Below are 16,302 nucleotides of genomic sequence, written 5' to 3'. Positions count from 1 at the left end.
TTAATGCTCCCTTTCTGGAGTGACTCTGATGACTCAGTTGTGCTTCTGAGAACCCACATTTTGGTCCCCTGTACATGTACATGTTTCGCTTTCTGCTACTCCTCCATGTTGTCATGCAGCAAGGGAGCCCTTGCCAGAGATAGCTCCATGCTATTTGGACTTTACAGTCATCAGAATTATGAGATTATCCAGCAGCAAGCATTCGGTTACAATAAAACTAAGTTACTCACCTATAAAACTCTAAAGTACTGTCATGGGGCCAAGAATAGAAGTCAGTAGTTTAAGCACCTGTCTGGCAAATGCTAGGTCCTGAGTTGATCCTTGCTACTACAAAAAATAGTACTGTTGTGATTTGGGGTTCTTGCAAGGGGAACGGTACAATACAGGACATATTTTATAAGATTATTTTATAATCACTCAAAGAGTCTTATGAAAAGAGTGAGGAAAATCTGTCTACACACTAAAGACCAAAGAATCCAGCTGAGGGCCTAGATCCTAATATCCTAAATGAGTCCAGATGAAGACTGAGAGCCCATAACAATGCCTTCTCTCACAAGTTCAACTTGAGGCCTAGAGCCCATGACAATGTCTCAGGCAGGATTACTTCATGGATCTGCCCTGGGAAGGCCAAGGATCAGTGGTGGAAGCTAGACAATCTATGCCAGCAGGATGAAGGATCTGTACTAGTAGGCTGAGGTATCTGAACTGGAACCAGGAAGCAATGTTCAACCTAAGAACCAGAGATCCCCACAAAAGTACCATACCCATCCTAAGCAACAGTGAGGCTCCGAGCTCCTCCAGTTATGAGGAAAGCTGTATTCCTATCAGGAAAACCAACATGACAATCTTCTCCAGGATGCTAAGCAGTGTACCATCTCCCCTCTGGATATAGGAATGATGCTCATGGTTAGGACCAGAGATCCACAAAAATGAACCATAGCCATTCTCGGGAACAGTGAGATCCTGAGCTCCTCCTTTGTTGAGAATAGCCAAGTTCATCAGGAAAGCCAGCATGACAAGGTCCTCTAACAGAACAGACTGAGAAAACCAGAAGCTTCCAACAACTATAACAGCTTCTCCCAACACCTTTCTTGAGCTGGAGAGATAGCTCAACCATCTAAGTACCTGCCTGGCAAGCAGAAGGATCTGGATTCAATTCCTAGTACCACATACTGTGTGGCCGCCAAAACAAGGCATGGTGGTGCACACCTGTAATCCAACACTGCAGAGGCTGAGACAGGAAGATTGCTATGAGTCTGAGCTGTGTAGTGAGACCCCATAGCAAATAAATAAATAAATAAATAAATTGCCAACAGCTTCTCCACTTCTGCCTCTTATGCTGCTAGCAACAATCTCAGGTATGCCTCCCACGCCCAGTATATGTTAGATCAGTTCAACTGGGTGTAATAAGTTGACCACCAGCCAGCAATCCACTACAAGTACTAACTAACAAATGCTTACACTATTAAGTTTGTGATTGATGGCAAAATGTGTAGAATACCATTAAGGAACTGAATAGAAAAGTAGATTGGACCTGAATTAGTAGAGTTTCTCAACTTGTCCTAGATATTTTAAATATTTGATATTTTTATGGTCACATGATTTGTCTTTCTTAGACATCATTTGCTTCCCACTATTTTTATTATTTTAATAATAAGGTAATTGACCTTCTCAAGTCTGCATGGTAGGAGCTGGAAGCTCAGTAAAATGCACATGTCAATCAAGTGCATGCTCCATCTCACCCCAGAAAGGATGGCTATCAGCAGGAAGTCCATCAGTAACAAATGCTAGAGAAGTTTGGGGGGAAAAGAAACATTTGTCCACTGTTGGTGAGAGTGTGGACTGGCACAACCAGTGTGGAAATTAGTGTGCAGACTCCTGAAAATCTAGGATTAGAAGTCCCATTTAACACAGCTATTTGCTTCCTGTCTATTTTCCCAAATGAAAATGTGTGCCCATTTTTGTGCCATAATTTGTCATAGCTAAATCTTGGGAACAATCCAAATGCACATCAACTGAGGAATAAGCAAAAAAGATGTGGTATTTTTACACAAGTATTACTTAGCTACAAAAAAGATAAACTCGACGCTTTTAGAGGTAAATGGATGCAACTGGAGACCATACTGGTGAGTGAAATAAATCAGACCTATGTATGCAAACATCATATTGTCTCACTAGTGTGAAAACATGAAGAGTAAATAAAATCTGAAAGGTGTAATAGACATCGTGAAAGGGTAAGAATCTGTTCAATGGGAAGAAAAAGCCAGGATGAGGAAAAGACAAAAGAAAAAAAAAAAGAAAAAGATATACTTATGTATATATGCAGGATAATTTGAATAATTGTATTGTTGATTTCTGCTGGCTTATTGAAAAAAAAAACTTAATGTTTTTTTTTTCTTTTTCCTGCCTGGGCAGATAGCTCAGTAGAATAAACGCTTGCCTGGCAAGTGCAGGGTCCTGAGTTCAATCCCTGGCACCGCGAAAAAGAAAAGAAAAAAAAAGTGAAGTTCTTTTTCCCCCAATTTTTTATATTTATATCTGGTAATCTAAAAAACTTATTTGAAGATAATATTATGTAATTCAACAATCATTGTTGAATTCCTATTATATTGTTTAGTGAAATTCTGTATTGTTTCTAAGATTTTTTCTAGACCCAGAGCGCAGGCCTGGCGAGTAAGTGAGACCGCCCCAGGGCCACCGGATCCTGAATCTACCCAGAGCCCAGACCCCATGTGTGAGTGAGATGACCAGAGGTCCGATGGATCCCGAATAGACCCAGAGCGCAGGCGGTACATGTGAGTGAGATGACCTGGGGCCTCCGGAACCTGAATAGACCCAGAGCGCAGGCCTTGAGACTGCCTGGGGCCCACTGGATCTTGAATAGACCCAGAGCACAGGTCCAGTGTGGAACCCTTCAGCAGAACTCTCTGCAAAGAGGCTAGAGGCAAGACCCACCCAGCTGATTCAGGAGCAGAACATCTTGCCAGAGTGACACAAAGGGTTCAACTCTAATGGCTACAGCAGAAAGAAGTGGAGCACAGCAGCCAGATCCAAACAACACTCACATGGAGGAATCTGAACTTCATAGATCTGGACCTGGTGCTAAGGTAATAACTCTATCTAAGCTCTTCACCAAAGGTCAGAAGACGGTGGTATACAAAATGACAAAGAGAAAGAACAAAATGTAATCTCAGGCCCCAAGTTCATCCAGTACAAATGCAGAAGACACTAGCATAGAGGAAACTGGAAATCACACCCCTGAAATCTCTGAAATAACAGCATTGGAAGTGAAACAACTGCAGAAAGGTATAGAAGAAATCAGATCAGAAATAATTTCTGAACTAAAAAATGTAATGATAACTATAATCAAAGAAGTACTAAGTGCTTCTAAAGAATACACTGATAAAAAAATGGAGTAGAATATAAAAATGATGGAACCCCTGAATAAGCAATTTAGGAAAGAAACAGAGTGTATGAAACAGGTTCAAAGTGATATACAGGAAATTAAAACTTCATTCACAAGCTGGCAAAACCATTTGAGTGAAAGTGAAAATAGACTCTCGGGTCTTAAAGACACCATTGCAGCTAGTGAAAAAGTAAGAAAAGATCTTTTAAAAACAACTAGGATGCAGGAAAAAATAATTCAATACCTGCAAGACGATGCAAAGATGAACAATGTGAGACTAATAGGCATCAATGAGAAGGAAGGAGTCAATATAAATGATGTAAAAAGAATATGGGCAGAAGTAATAGCAGAAAACTTCCCAAATATGGGGAAACAATCTGACATTCAGGTAAACAAAGTATATAGAACTCCATATAACATCAACCCAATTAAAACCACACCGAGATATATAATAGTCAAGATCCCAGAAATTCAGCATAGGAACAGTATACTAAAAGCCACTAAAGAAAAGAAACAGATCATATTTAAAGGAAAACCCATCAGAATAACAGCGGATTTCTCTTCACAAACCATCAAGTGAAGAAGATCATGGAGCAAAGTACTTCAAGTCTTGCAAGAAAACAAATTCCAACCCCGACTGATATACCCTGCAAAGCTCTCTTTCAAGCATAATGGAGAAGTGAAATATTTCCATGACAAAGAACAACTAAAGAATTTCATGATGACAAAGCCAAGCCTACACAGACTACTAAATGAAGTTCTAGAGAGGGGGCAAATTGATCACAGCCCCATGAATGAGAATGGAAAGAACCCACCAAATATGGCAAACAAACACAGGAGAATAAGAGGTATACAATAGTAGTCTTTCAGTTATTCTTTTGTGTTCAGCAGCAAAATATTTCCATCAGCACACTCTACAAATGGACTTCTCTTCCACCGTATGGGTCATGATTCCATCTGAGTCTACAGAGTGGATTTCAAAGAAATAGCTGTCCCACAAGTGACGCCTGCCCACCAGTAACTGTCATGGTCATTATGCATGTCAACAACACACTAGAACTTTGTGCGATATCGTATCCTCAAACTGTTAGAAGTGCTGGTCATTTATTGCCATTCCAGTATTCATCTTGTTTTACTCTTAGTACTTCTTTGCTATCATGAAAACTTTTTCTTAGTTCAGTTGTTTTGAAACATTTAATTTTTAATTTATTAGTATTTAATTTTCTGAATATTGCTTAATCTTAACCTTTGTTTTAAGATTTATACTATATCTTTGACTTACAATTTATTTAAAAGACATCATATGTTATATTCTCCTAGTACTAGAAACTTTAAAAAGTATATTTCATTTTCTGTTAACTTAAAAAAAAACTATTTGGCAACAACAAGCACCATTGTATTTACGATGGGCTATTATGTTAGCTATCACCATGTGTTCTTAAGAATTTTTCAAAATAAAAAAATTGCAGCTTCCAAAATTAAAAAAAAGGATGAGATCTCAGTTGTTGATTCTTAGAAGTAAAAAAAAAATTCTTTTTCTTTTACTGTTTTGTATTCTCTTTAAAAAAACATAAAAAATATATTTTTAAAAAGCTAAAAATAAAAGCTATTGCTCCAAATATATATGCATTTTTAACAGAGGAACAGGGAATAGCTTTCACCCCAACCTTGCACTTTTCTAAGATGGTACAATCAGTGAAGAAGAAAGATTCTGTCATCGCTGACCCCCACAAAGAAGAAACTGTAGGCTAGTAGGCTGCTATCAAATTAAGGAGACCCCTTAGCTCAAGAATGAAGCCTCCAACTCCTGAGCATATTTTCTATTCCCCTAGAAAGTCAATTCTCCAAAGCGACTAAGTAAAGTAACAAGAAAATCTAGGTTTTATCCTATTTCTGCCTCCTGATGTGAGAGACTTGTGTAGCAATTACGTATTCCCTGAAACATCCTCTTTCAAACAGGAAAAGCAAAAGCCAGAAGAAAATGTTATAATCTGTGCAATTCATTTTATGACTCAAAATTACAGGGACACTGGATTAAATCAAAGTATAAGGTGAGGAAACACTTCCTAGAAATGAAGCTCTGCTCTTTTTTTAAGTGTGATAGAGGTAGTGAATAGAGACTTAAGAGGCAGGAAGAAAATCAGTGAATGGGATGACACCTAAGAGAATTATCAGCCTTGAGAGAGGGGTATAGAAATAAATAAGATGAAAGAAGACAGAACAACTTGAATGACAAATCTGAGTAGTTCAGTATACATAGGGAGACTTTCAGTAGGAGGTCACAGAAATAGGCAGGGCTGTGTGCAAAGGTTTGGTATTCACAGCAGAAGGGCTGACAAAATGCTAGACAAGTTAATTAACACCCCTGTCCCATTATGGTTTATCTCTAGCTATTCCCCTATAGCTTCATATGAGCACAGGGGGGCTTTTGGAAGGGGATTGGATCTGGAGGCTTATAGCTGACTTGCTGTTAGGAGACTGGGTCTGGTGGGAAGGAGCAGGTCACTGTGGTTGTGGCCTGCAAGGATCTACTCCCCCTCCTCAGCTCTTTCCTTCATTTCCTCTGCCTTCCCACTTCCATGTCATGAGCAGCTTTCCTGGCCATGCTGTCCTGCCTTGGAGCTAGTAACTATGGCCTGAATAGGAGCCAAAATAAATTTCTCTTTCCTTTGAGTTGTGGGTGTTGGATGTCATGTCTCAATGACAAGAAAAGTGACTAATACACTCTCAGTCACTGCAAACAGTATTCCTGAATTTCAGAGACAAAGGAAATTATTTAAGAGGTTGGTTAAAGGCATCCTTTTCTTTTTTCTTTTTTTTTGGGGGGGGTTGTAAAGTGAGCTTTATTGATGGTATGCAGTAGCAGCGAGCCAGGGCTCCCGAGGCCCCTTCCCTTTTAGGGGGCCTGGGATGGAAGCTGTGAGAGGAGATTCTCAGTGTTGGGGCTGAGTAGGGCAGTGACTTCTATAGCATGGCCTCTCCATCCTTTTGGTCTTGCTGGGCTGTAGTGGGGCAGCCACTTACTCCTTGGAGGCCATATAGACCATGAGGTCTGCCACCCTGTTGCTGTAGCCAAACTCACTGTCATACTAGAAAATGAGCTTGACAAAGTGGTCATTCAGGGTAATGCCAGACCCAGCATCAAAGGTGGAAGAGTAGGTGTCACTGTTGAAGTCACAAGACACAACCTGGTCCTCAGTGTAGCCCAGGATGCCTTTGAGGGGACCATCTAATGCCTACTTCACCACCTTCTTGATGCCATTGTATTTAGCCACTTTCTCCAGGTGGTAGGTCAGATCCACCACTGACAGGTTGGGAGTGGGCACACGGAAGGCCATGACTGTAAGCTTCCCATTCAGCTCTGGGATAACCTTGCCCACAACCTTGGCAGCACCAGTGGATACAGGGATGATGTTTGGGTAGCCCGGTGGCCATCATGTCACAGCTTTCCAGAGGGGGTGTCCACAGTCTTCTCAGTGGCAGTGATGGCATGGACTGTGGTCATGAGTCCCTCCACAATGCCGAAGTTGTCATGGATGAGCTTGGCCAGTGGGGCTAAGCAGTTGGTGGTACAGGAAGTGTTGTTGACAATCTTGAGGGAGTTATGATTCACAACCATCACAAACATGGGGGAACTGGTGGAAGGGGTAGGGATGATGGCCCTTTTGGCACCATCCTTCAGGTGAGCCCTGGCCTTATCTGTGGCAGTGAAGACACCAGTAGACTTCACCATGTACTCAGCACCAGAGTCACCCCACTTGATTTCTTTTTCTTTCTTTCTTTCTTTCTTTCTTTCTTTCTTTCTTTCTTTCTTTCTTTCTTTCTTCTCTTTCTTTCTTTCTTTCTTTCTTTTTTTTCTTTTTCTTTTTTTTTCTTTTTGTATTTTAAGGAAGGGTCTACAGGATGTTCAGGGTCTCACTACTAGATCAGACTCATAGTGATCCTCTTGTTTACAGCCTCCTAAGAGCTGAGATTATAGGTACATGCCACCATGCCCAGTCACAATTGCCATCTCAACACGCCCACAGGAGCAGGGCTGGCATAGCAGGCCCAGGGATTGAACCCCTGGTCCTTGTGCCTGCTTGCAGGTGCTTCAATCTGCTGAGCTATTTGGCCGGCCCTACCCCACTTGATGTTGGTGGGATCTCGCTCTTGGAAGATGGTGATGGGCTTTCCGTTGATGACGAGCTTCCCATTCTCAGCCTTGACAGTGCCATGGAACTTGCTGTGGGTGAAATCATACTGGAACATGTAGACCATGTAGTTGAAGTCAATGAAGGGGTCACTGATGGCCACAACATCTACCTTGCCAGAGTTAAAGCCAGCCTTGGTGACCAGGCATCCAAAAGGGCCAAATCTGCTCACTCTGACCTTCACCCTCTTGTCTGGATCGCTGCTGGCTGCACTAAAAAAATGGCTGTCAGTGGGCATTCAGGAACAGACAGCTCTTTTTTATCGTTTTCAGACAGGGTCTTGCTATGCAGCTCAGACAGGCCTTGAGCTCACTTTGTATCCCAGTCTGGTCTCAAACTCACAACAATCCTACTGCCTCAGTGTGGGGATTACAGCCTTCCAAGTGTGGGGATTACAGGCATGCATCACCATACTGAGCTGTTACTGGTATCCTGACCAGCAGATATAGAACCATAGTGTTGTTGAAAGGGGCCCAACATTGGGGGTGGGTGTGTGTGGAAGAGAAGAGTGGTGCATATGAAGTGGAAGCAAACCTGTGAATACTCAGGTATTCCGCGCTCCATGAAAGCAACTCCATCATGCTTTTCACAAATATCATGGTGAAATCCAAGAGAATAATGTCCCATTACCCTAAGAAATTTCTGAAATGATCAGTAATAAGGAACACACGTTCACTGTATAGCTCATATTACAAAGCAGTCATATGGACAGGTGATTAAAGAAGATGTAATAAAAATGAGAAATATATGCAATATACCAAGCAATTTTATTTTATTTATTATTATTATTATTATTATTATTAGCAGAACCGGGGATTGAAGTCAGGCCCTAGTGCTTGCCAGGCAAGCACTTATTCTACTGAGCCATCTCCCCAGCCCTGCAATTTGTTAATGTAAGTACTATATTATTTTTTCTGGATTTCCTGACTTTTGCTATTCTTCATATTCTAAGATTTAAAAATTTTTCAAGTCTCATTCTAAATAAAAATTTATTTTTATACCTAATTTTCTATCAAAGCATTTTTTTTTGCTTTTTTTTCAGCCTTGAGTTCCTTCTTCAGCTTTTTTTTTTTTTTTGGTTTTTATTTTGAGGAAAGTTATTACAAGTCACTAAGTGGCCCAGCGAGTGCTCAGCCCTGTGATCCCACAGCTTCAGCTTCCCACAGTGCTGGAATTCTAGGCCTGGGCTACCAGACCTGGCTTTCCAAGTATGATTCATATGTAATAAGACGAGTAATCACTATGTATTTTTCTTAAATATAACCACTTAAGTTGGATAGGTTAAATTTCAGGCTCCCAGAACTACACAGTTAACTTTCTTGGATTTCACTGAATCAAAAATAAGTTAGCACATAGAAACATTTAAAAGGAAAAGACTATTGATATCAAGAATACCAATATTCTGTACAACATAGTCTCTGTCGAAACAATCCAAGTTTGCTTATAAAACCTGATATAAGTATAAAAATGATTGCTAAAAATATAAAAATTGGTTATGATAGATGACAAATACTAAATCAATTCCATAAAATATAGTGTAAAATAGAAAAAGACACCAAAAGGTTTTGCCTTTCTTACATTCCATAACTTTGTATTTAGAGTGTATTTGGTTTTTTTGTTTTGTTTTGTTTTTTTGTTTTTTTGGCAGAACTGGGGATTAAAATCAGGCCCTTGTGCTTGCCAGGCAAGTGCTTATTCTACTGAGCCATCTCCCTGGCCCCTAGAGTTTATTTGTGAAGGCATGTAGTGTTTCATTGGTTAACATAAGACAAGTTAATACTCCATGTAAGTAATAATTGGTATATCATGACCACTTCCCATCTGAAAGGTCACTGGCTATAGCAGGATGTATGGTAATCCTGGCACAGGGAGAAAAACTAGCATTTTGTACATATAAATGATAGTTTTTGGAATAAAAAGTAGAAAAAATTTAAAAGACAATTTTTAAAAAAGAATTTTTTGACTTTCAATTAAACATGCACTCATCTTTCAGTGAAAATATTGGATTTGGGGAGATGACTATGCAGGGGATAAGAAGTTCCTGCTCACTGCCTCGGCAAGCACAGCTCAGAGGGCCCGTTTCAGTTGCTCTGTGTTGTTTGAGTGCCAGTATTTAAAAACATAACAGCTGCAGAGCTCCTGAAGCCTTCAATGTTGGATTCAAAGCTAGCAGTGGCAGTAAATTTCTGTGAACTGCTGAAGGGGTGATCTGCATGTACAGTTTCTTTCCTTTTCTTCCTTCCAGGAATATAAGTAAAGTCTCTCGGAAAACATTATATTCATTGTCTAGCATTGCCTTGACTTTGTTCTTTCCAACTTTACTGATGTAAAAAAGAAAAAAAAAAAGTATTTGCTAAAATAGATAAAACCTGGCCTGGCAAAATAACTCAGCAGACTAAATGCCTGCTTTGGCGAGCTCAGGGATCGGGGTTTGATCTCTGGTCCCACATGCGGCACCGGCCTCTTCCCCAGGGCACCCTGTGCCAGCAACTGTCTCCAGGCTTGGTGTGGCACACCTGTAATCCCAGTGCTGGGGAGGCTGAAAGCAGGAGGATCACTGTGAGCCCTAGCTGAGTTGTAAGACCCTTTACCAAATACATTTTAAAAAATAAAACAAAATAGACAAAACCCACAGCAAAATTCCCAACAAAACAAAAGCCCTCAAACTCATACAATGCCAGTCTTTCCTGGGAAATGTTAACTGAGGGGTGTGTGTGTGTGTGTGTGTGTGGGTGTGTGTGCAGTGTATGGAAAATGTTGGAATTACAATTGGAGAAGAAGTGAAACTCAGACTTGGAACTTCAAAATAGGTATTTCCTATACAAGGTACAGATTTGAATATATAGAACCCTTAATTCTAAATTATACCCCATTATTTGTTAGTGGTCATGGAAAACACAACTCTACAGTTTATCTTCCAGGAATCTAGCTGGGCATGGTGGCACACACCTGTAGTCCAAGCACTCAGGAGGCTGAGACAGGAGGATTGCTGTGGCTTGAGGCCAGCCTTGGTTACATAGTGAGTTTAGGGCCATTCTGAACTACAGAGTGAGACCCTATCTCAAGACAAAAAAAGACAGAAAAAGAAAACCAGGAATTTCAGGTCAGTATTTTGTCACTTGTACCTTATTGTCATCTTCATTATTTATCTGTCTGAACACCTGGAATTATTGCTCCCATTTTAAACTGAATTATGAACTGTAGCAATTTGAGTTCCACCCTGCTAGCTAGTATAGGGGAGTGTGTGTGTGTGTGTGTGTGTGTGTGTGTGTGTGTGTGTGTGTGGCCTATAGCTGCCCCAACGCATAATATTTTCCAGTAACTTAAGAGTGTGATAGTAAGGCAAACATTTTCGGCATCCAAAAGACATTTTTCACTGACCTGTCACTCTTTCGGCTTTTGCTTAGGAATGTTTATTTTGGTTTCCTGGGTACAGTTGATTGAATGCAGTTGCAAGAACTGATCAAAATCTGTTATAAGTTAGGGGCCCTTTACATTTGTCCTCTTTGGTCTCCAGTTTGTTATTATTTTAGTCTCAGAGTTCAGCACCTTCCCAAATCCTTCCATGATCTGAAGCCCTGACTAGCGATGAGGGGGCACAGGTGGGGCTGAGATAAAGGGGAAGCAAAAGAAAATCAAGGTGTGTTATGTGCATGTGTCAACTCTCTATAAGGGATATAATCCCTATATACTGAAAACATGTACTAATTTTAAAAATTCACATTGGAAAAAAAGGAACTATTATAAACTTACTTTGAACTGAAGGATGATTTATTAAAAATATCATATTTGGTGCCAAGGTAACAGAAATAGATTTCTTCTCTTCTCTTGCTTTGCTTAAAATAGGTAATGCTCCCTAGCCATTGTGTCTTCTTTCTTTTTTCTTTCTTTCTTTTTTTCTTTCTTTCTTTCTTTCTTTCTTTCTTTCTTTCTTTCTTTCTTTCTTTCTTTCTTCTTTCTTTCTTCTTTCCTTCTCTCTTTGATACAGGGTCTCGCTACACAGCCAGGACTCACAGTGATCCTCCTCTCTCAGCCTTCCCAGCTCTGGCCTTACAGGCCTATACCACCACACCTGGATTCAGTGGCTTACATGGCACACCCAGGGTTCTGGGGCTGGTACAGCATGTGGTACAGGGGATGGAACCTGGGTCCTTGCATTTGCCAGGCAGGTGCTTAAGTGCTCAGACCACCAAGCTATCTCCTAAGCTCTTTACTTTTTATTAGTAGTTAGAGTTGTTTCGAATGTTGTATTTGAACTCTGGACATTCCAGTAGAGAGATGGAGACACAGGAGTTCAGTATCAGTGTATTCATTGTATCATCCTCTGGCCTGCCAGGTTGGGAAAGACTGGCTTGTTCCTCTACTAAAGACCAGAGTCTCAGGGCCAGCCAAATAGCTCAGTAGATTAAAGTGCCTGCTTAGGCAGACTCTGGGCCTGGGAGTTCGATCTCTGGGCCCGCCTTGCCAGCCCCAACCCCAGGGTGCACTGAGACAATGATTGAGACGGGTGTAGTGGCACACACCTGTAATCCCAGCACTTGGGAGGCTGTAAACAAGGGAAGATCACTACGAGTCCAATCTATGCAGTGAGACCCTATATACCCTGTACATCCTGTCCTAAACTAAACTAAAAAAAAATCATGGCTTCTAGTATGTTCTTGTTGTTGTTAATTTAAACACTCAGAAGTGTTTTACACCATTTCTTAGGAGGTTTTTCTTGATAGTGCCTTCCCATTGCAGTCCACAGATTAATGAACAAATCTCACTGCATTCTATTCACTTTATTCCTGTTCTATGAGGGCCTATATGCATGTTACGTATTTGGATTTTATTAAAATTCTTTGCATAGAGGAGGTTCTGTAATGTCCCTTAATAAATGGTAATATCCTTATCCAAATCCAGTCTTCATGACCCTAAATGCTAAGTTTATTAGTTGTCCTAGAAACAACCTGAGAAATGGAACAGAACAGTGGAAGCTGGAAGGAGACCTGCAAGAGAGCAGCTGGGAAGATGGCTCCATCCTGCCCGCCTCGGCAAGCCTCTCTTGGCCTCCCTGAAGGCTACATGCTCTGATCCTTCATCTTTCTATTGGAGTTTACAGTGCTTCTTTATACCACCTACCTCTGTCCATTCATTGAGCTTGAAATATGGCTGGTCCAAATTTAGATGTGTGGATAGAGACAGAGCTGGGGCAAGTGAGAGCTGGATGGGCACTTGATGACTGTACCTCGTTGAGGAAAACAAATAAACGTGGGCAAAGGAGATCCTAAGAAGCAGAGAGGCACAATGGTCATCATATGAATTTTTTGTGCAAACTTGCCAAGAGGAGCACAAGAAGAAGCACCCAGATGCTTCTGTTAACTTTTTTTTTCTTTTCTTTCTCTTTTCTTTTTTTCTTTTTTCTTCTTCTTCTTTTTTTTTTTGCAGAACCGGGGATTGAACTCATGCTCTTGCGCTTGCCAGGGAAGCACTTATCCACTGAGCTATCTCCCCGGCCCCAAGTCTTAATTTCTTAGAGTTTTCTAAGAAGTGCTCTGAGAGGTGGAAGACCACGTCTGCTAAAGAAAAAGGAAAAATTGTAGACACGGCAAAGCAGAAAAGGTTCTTTTTGAAAGAGAAATGAAAACTTATATTCCTCCTAAAGGAAAAACAAAGCAGAAATTCAAGGATCCCAATGTGCCCAAGAGGCTTCCTTTGGCCTTCTCCTTGTTCTGTTCTGAGCATCACCCAACATCCTGGCCTCTCCACTGGTGATGTCGCAAAGAAATCTGGAGAAATGTGGACTGATAATGCAGCAGATGACAATTGGCCATATGAGAAGAAGGCTGCTAAGCTGAAGGAAAACTGGGCTAATGGAAAACCTGATGTAGCAAAACAGGGAGTTGGCAAGGCTGAAAAAAGCAAGAAAAAGAAGGAAGAGGAGGAGGAGGAAGCTGAGGATAAAGGAGAAGAAGGAGAAGGTTAAAAGGATGAGGACAATGAAGAAGAGGATGATGATAAATAAGTTGGTTCTAGCACAGTTCTTTTTCTTGTCTATAAAGCATTTAACCCCCTGTACATAACTCACTCCTTTTGAAGGAAAAAATTGAAATGTAAGGCTGTGTAAGATTTATTTTTAAACTGTACAATGTCTTTTTTGTATAGTTAACACACTACCAAATGTGTCTTTAGATAGCCCTGTCCTGGTCATATCTTCAATAGCCACTAACCTTGCCTGGTACAGTATGGGGGCAGTAAATTGGCCTGGAAATTTAAAGCAGGTTCTTGTTGGTGCACAGCCCAAATTAGTTATATATGGGGATGGTAGTTTTTCATCTTTAGTTGTCTTTGATGCAGCTTATACGAAATAATTGTTCGATCAACTGAATACCACTCTGTAATTGCAAAAAAAAGTTGCAATTGTTTTGTTGACATTCTGAATGCTTCTAAGTAAATACAACTTTTTTATATAAAAAAATTTTGGATGTGCTTTATGAGACAAATCCGCACCGAGTCTGGGAGTGTTGGCTCATGCCTGTAATCCCAGCTCTGGGGAGGCTGAAAACAGGATGATCGCTAGAGTCTAAGCTGCTTAGTGAGACCCTGTACCAAATACATAAAAATAACTAAAAACAAATGCATCATTCTGTTGCTGAGTGAACACCATGGAGTGGACTCCCACGAGCCTGGTTGCTGCAGCCTGCTGTGCATCTACCTACGGCCTGTACATGCTGTGTGTGTGCAGTGGCCTATTGCTCCTGAGACTGTGATTAACACACAACATGGGATTCACTAAATGCAAGAAAAAATGATCTCGTCAAGAGATGCAGTAAATATAGAAGATCAGCAAAGCTGTTGCTACTCTCCAGCTTACAGTGAGCTTTGCTATAATGTGAGAGTATACTCTAAAATAATGATTAAATATAGCATGATAAATACATATACCGACAATATAGTCATTTATTATCATTACCAAGCATTGTGCACTGTACATAATTGTATGTGTTGTACTTTAGCACTGGGTGCTCATCGGGCAGCACTCTAGATTTGCTGTGGCAGCATCACCACAAACAGGTAAGTGATGCATGGTGTTATGCCACTTTGGTGACTGTGATGTCACGGGTTACAGGAATTTTTCAGCTTTATTATAATCTTATGGATCACTATGATATAAGCGGTTCATCACCGACCACGTGTTATATAGCACAGGCTTTATTTATTTATTTTAAATTAATTTTTATTGGTCTATTTCTGTCATACATAGTAACACATTCACCGTAGGGAATTTGTGTTCATATATAATGTCTTCATGTTTTCCCATTCCCCACCCCTCCCTTCAGCCCTCTGCCCCCTCATTTACAAAACTCTGTTCTCATTGTTTTCCTGCCCTTCCCTTTTAGCCGCTGTTTGCTTCCCTTCCCATGCACCCTCCTTTGTTCCCCTTCACAACAGGAACATTTTCTCCCTACTTCCCAACATACATCCTCCCTTTTCCTCTTTATTTGCCCTTTGGGTATTTTACACGAGAGAAACAGCGCTATATTTAAACACATGTGCCCAATCTATTTCACTTTAAACTGTGTTCTCAAAGGGCACCTATCTACTTACAATGTCTGAAGTTTACCCATGCATATGGAGGAGTAGAACTCCACTGAATATGAGAAGCACATCTGCTCTCTCCATTCATCCACTGATGGACATCATACAGGCTGCTTCTAAGATTTAGTTGTTATAAATTATGCTGCTATAAACATGAATGTGCATATATGTGGTAGAATGATGCTTTTCATTCATTTGGGAAGATATCTACAACCAGACTAGCTGGCTCATACAGAACTCTAGTTTTAGTTTTTGAGGCATCTCCATACTGATTTCCATAGTAATCGTACCAATTTACATTCCCCTCAACAGTGGAAAAGTATTCTCCCACCCTCTGCCCACAGCCCCACCAGCTTTCTTATGGGTTGATTTGATGATAACCATTCTTTCTGGAGTGAGATGGAATCTCACTTGATTGTAATTTACATTTCATGAATGACCAGTGATGTTGAACATTTTTTCATGTATTTATTTCCTGTTTTTCATTCTTCACCTGAGAAGTGTATATTCTTTTCAGATTCCTGGTTTGGGATTGGATCGTTAAATGTGTGTGCGTGTGTGTGTATGTAGGAGGGTTGACTTTTTCAACTCTTTATATACTTTAGATATTAATCTTTTATTTCAGAAGTAGTTGTTAAACTTTTTTCCCATTCTGTGGGTAGTTCCTTCACTCTGTTGTTTGTTTTGCTGTGTAAAAGCTTTTCAATATGATGTAGTGACAGTTATTGACTTTTGGTGTTTCCTATTCAGTTGGGCTTTGGTTCATATCATCATTGCCTATACCTATGTCTTCAAGAGTTTTACCTATTCTGTCTTCCAGCAGATTAATGGTTAGAAAGGCAAACATCCTGGATGTATGTATAAAATACTGTGTAAGTGCTGGTCATGGTAAAATTCTATAATTTTTTTTTTACTTAACAATTATATTGAGACCCAGTCCTAGCCCAGGTCCGGTGAGTGTGTGGAGAGCTTCCTGCTACCCTGTGCGTGCGGAACCAGTCCCACCCCAGGCGCAGCATGGGCCGGACCCTCTCCCGCCCCCTCGGGCCGCCCCCCACCACTCCACCTTACCTGCCCCACCCCTGCCGCTAAGTAGGAATTTCTGCCGAGTTCCAAGAACCCCCA

General features: G+C 40.7%; 1 pseudogene; it reads right to left on the bottom strand.

Moving 5' to 3' along the window:
* Positions 1-6,426: 6,426 nt before the first annotated feature.
* LOC101573137 lies at positions 6,427-7,837 on the bottom strand (annotated as a pseudogene).
* Positions 7,838-16,302: the final 8,465 nt, after the last annotated feature.

The sequence above is a fragment of the Octodon degus genome, unplaced genomic scaffold, assembly GCF_000260255.1.
Source record: "Octodon degus isolate 3935 unplaced genomic scaffold, OctDeg1.0 scaffold00016, whole genome shotgun sequence".
Taxonomy (NCBI): Eukaryota; Metazoa; Chordata; class Mammalia; order Rodentia; family Octodontidae; genus Octodon; species Octodon degus.
The sequence above is the reverse complement of the archived record's forward strand: the minus strand, read 5'-3'. Positions and strand labels throughout refer to the sequence as shown.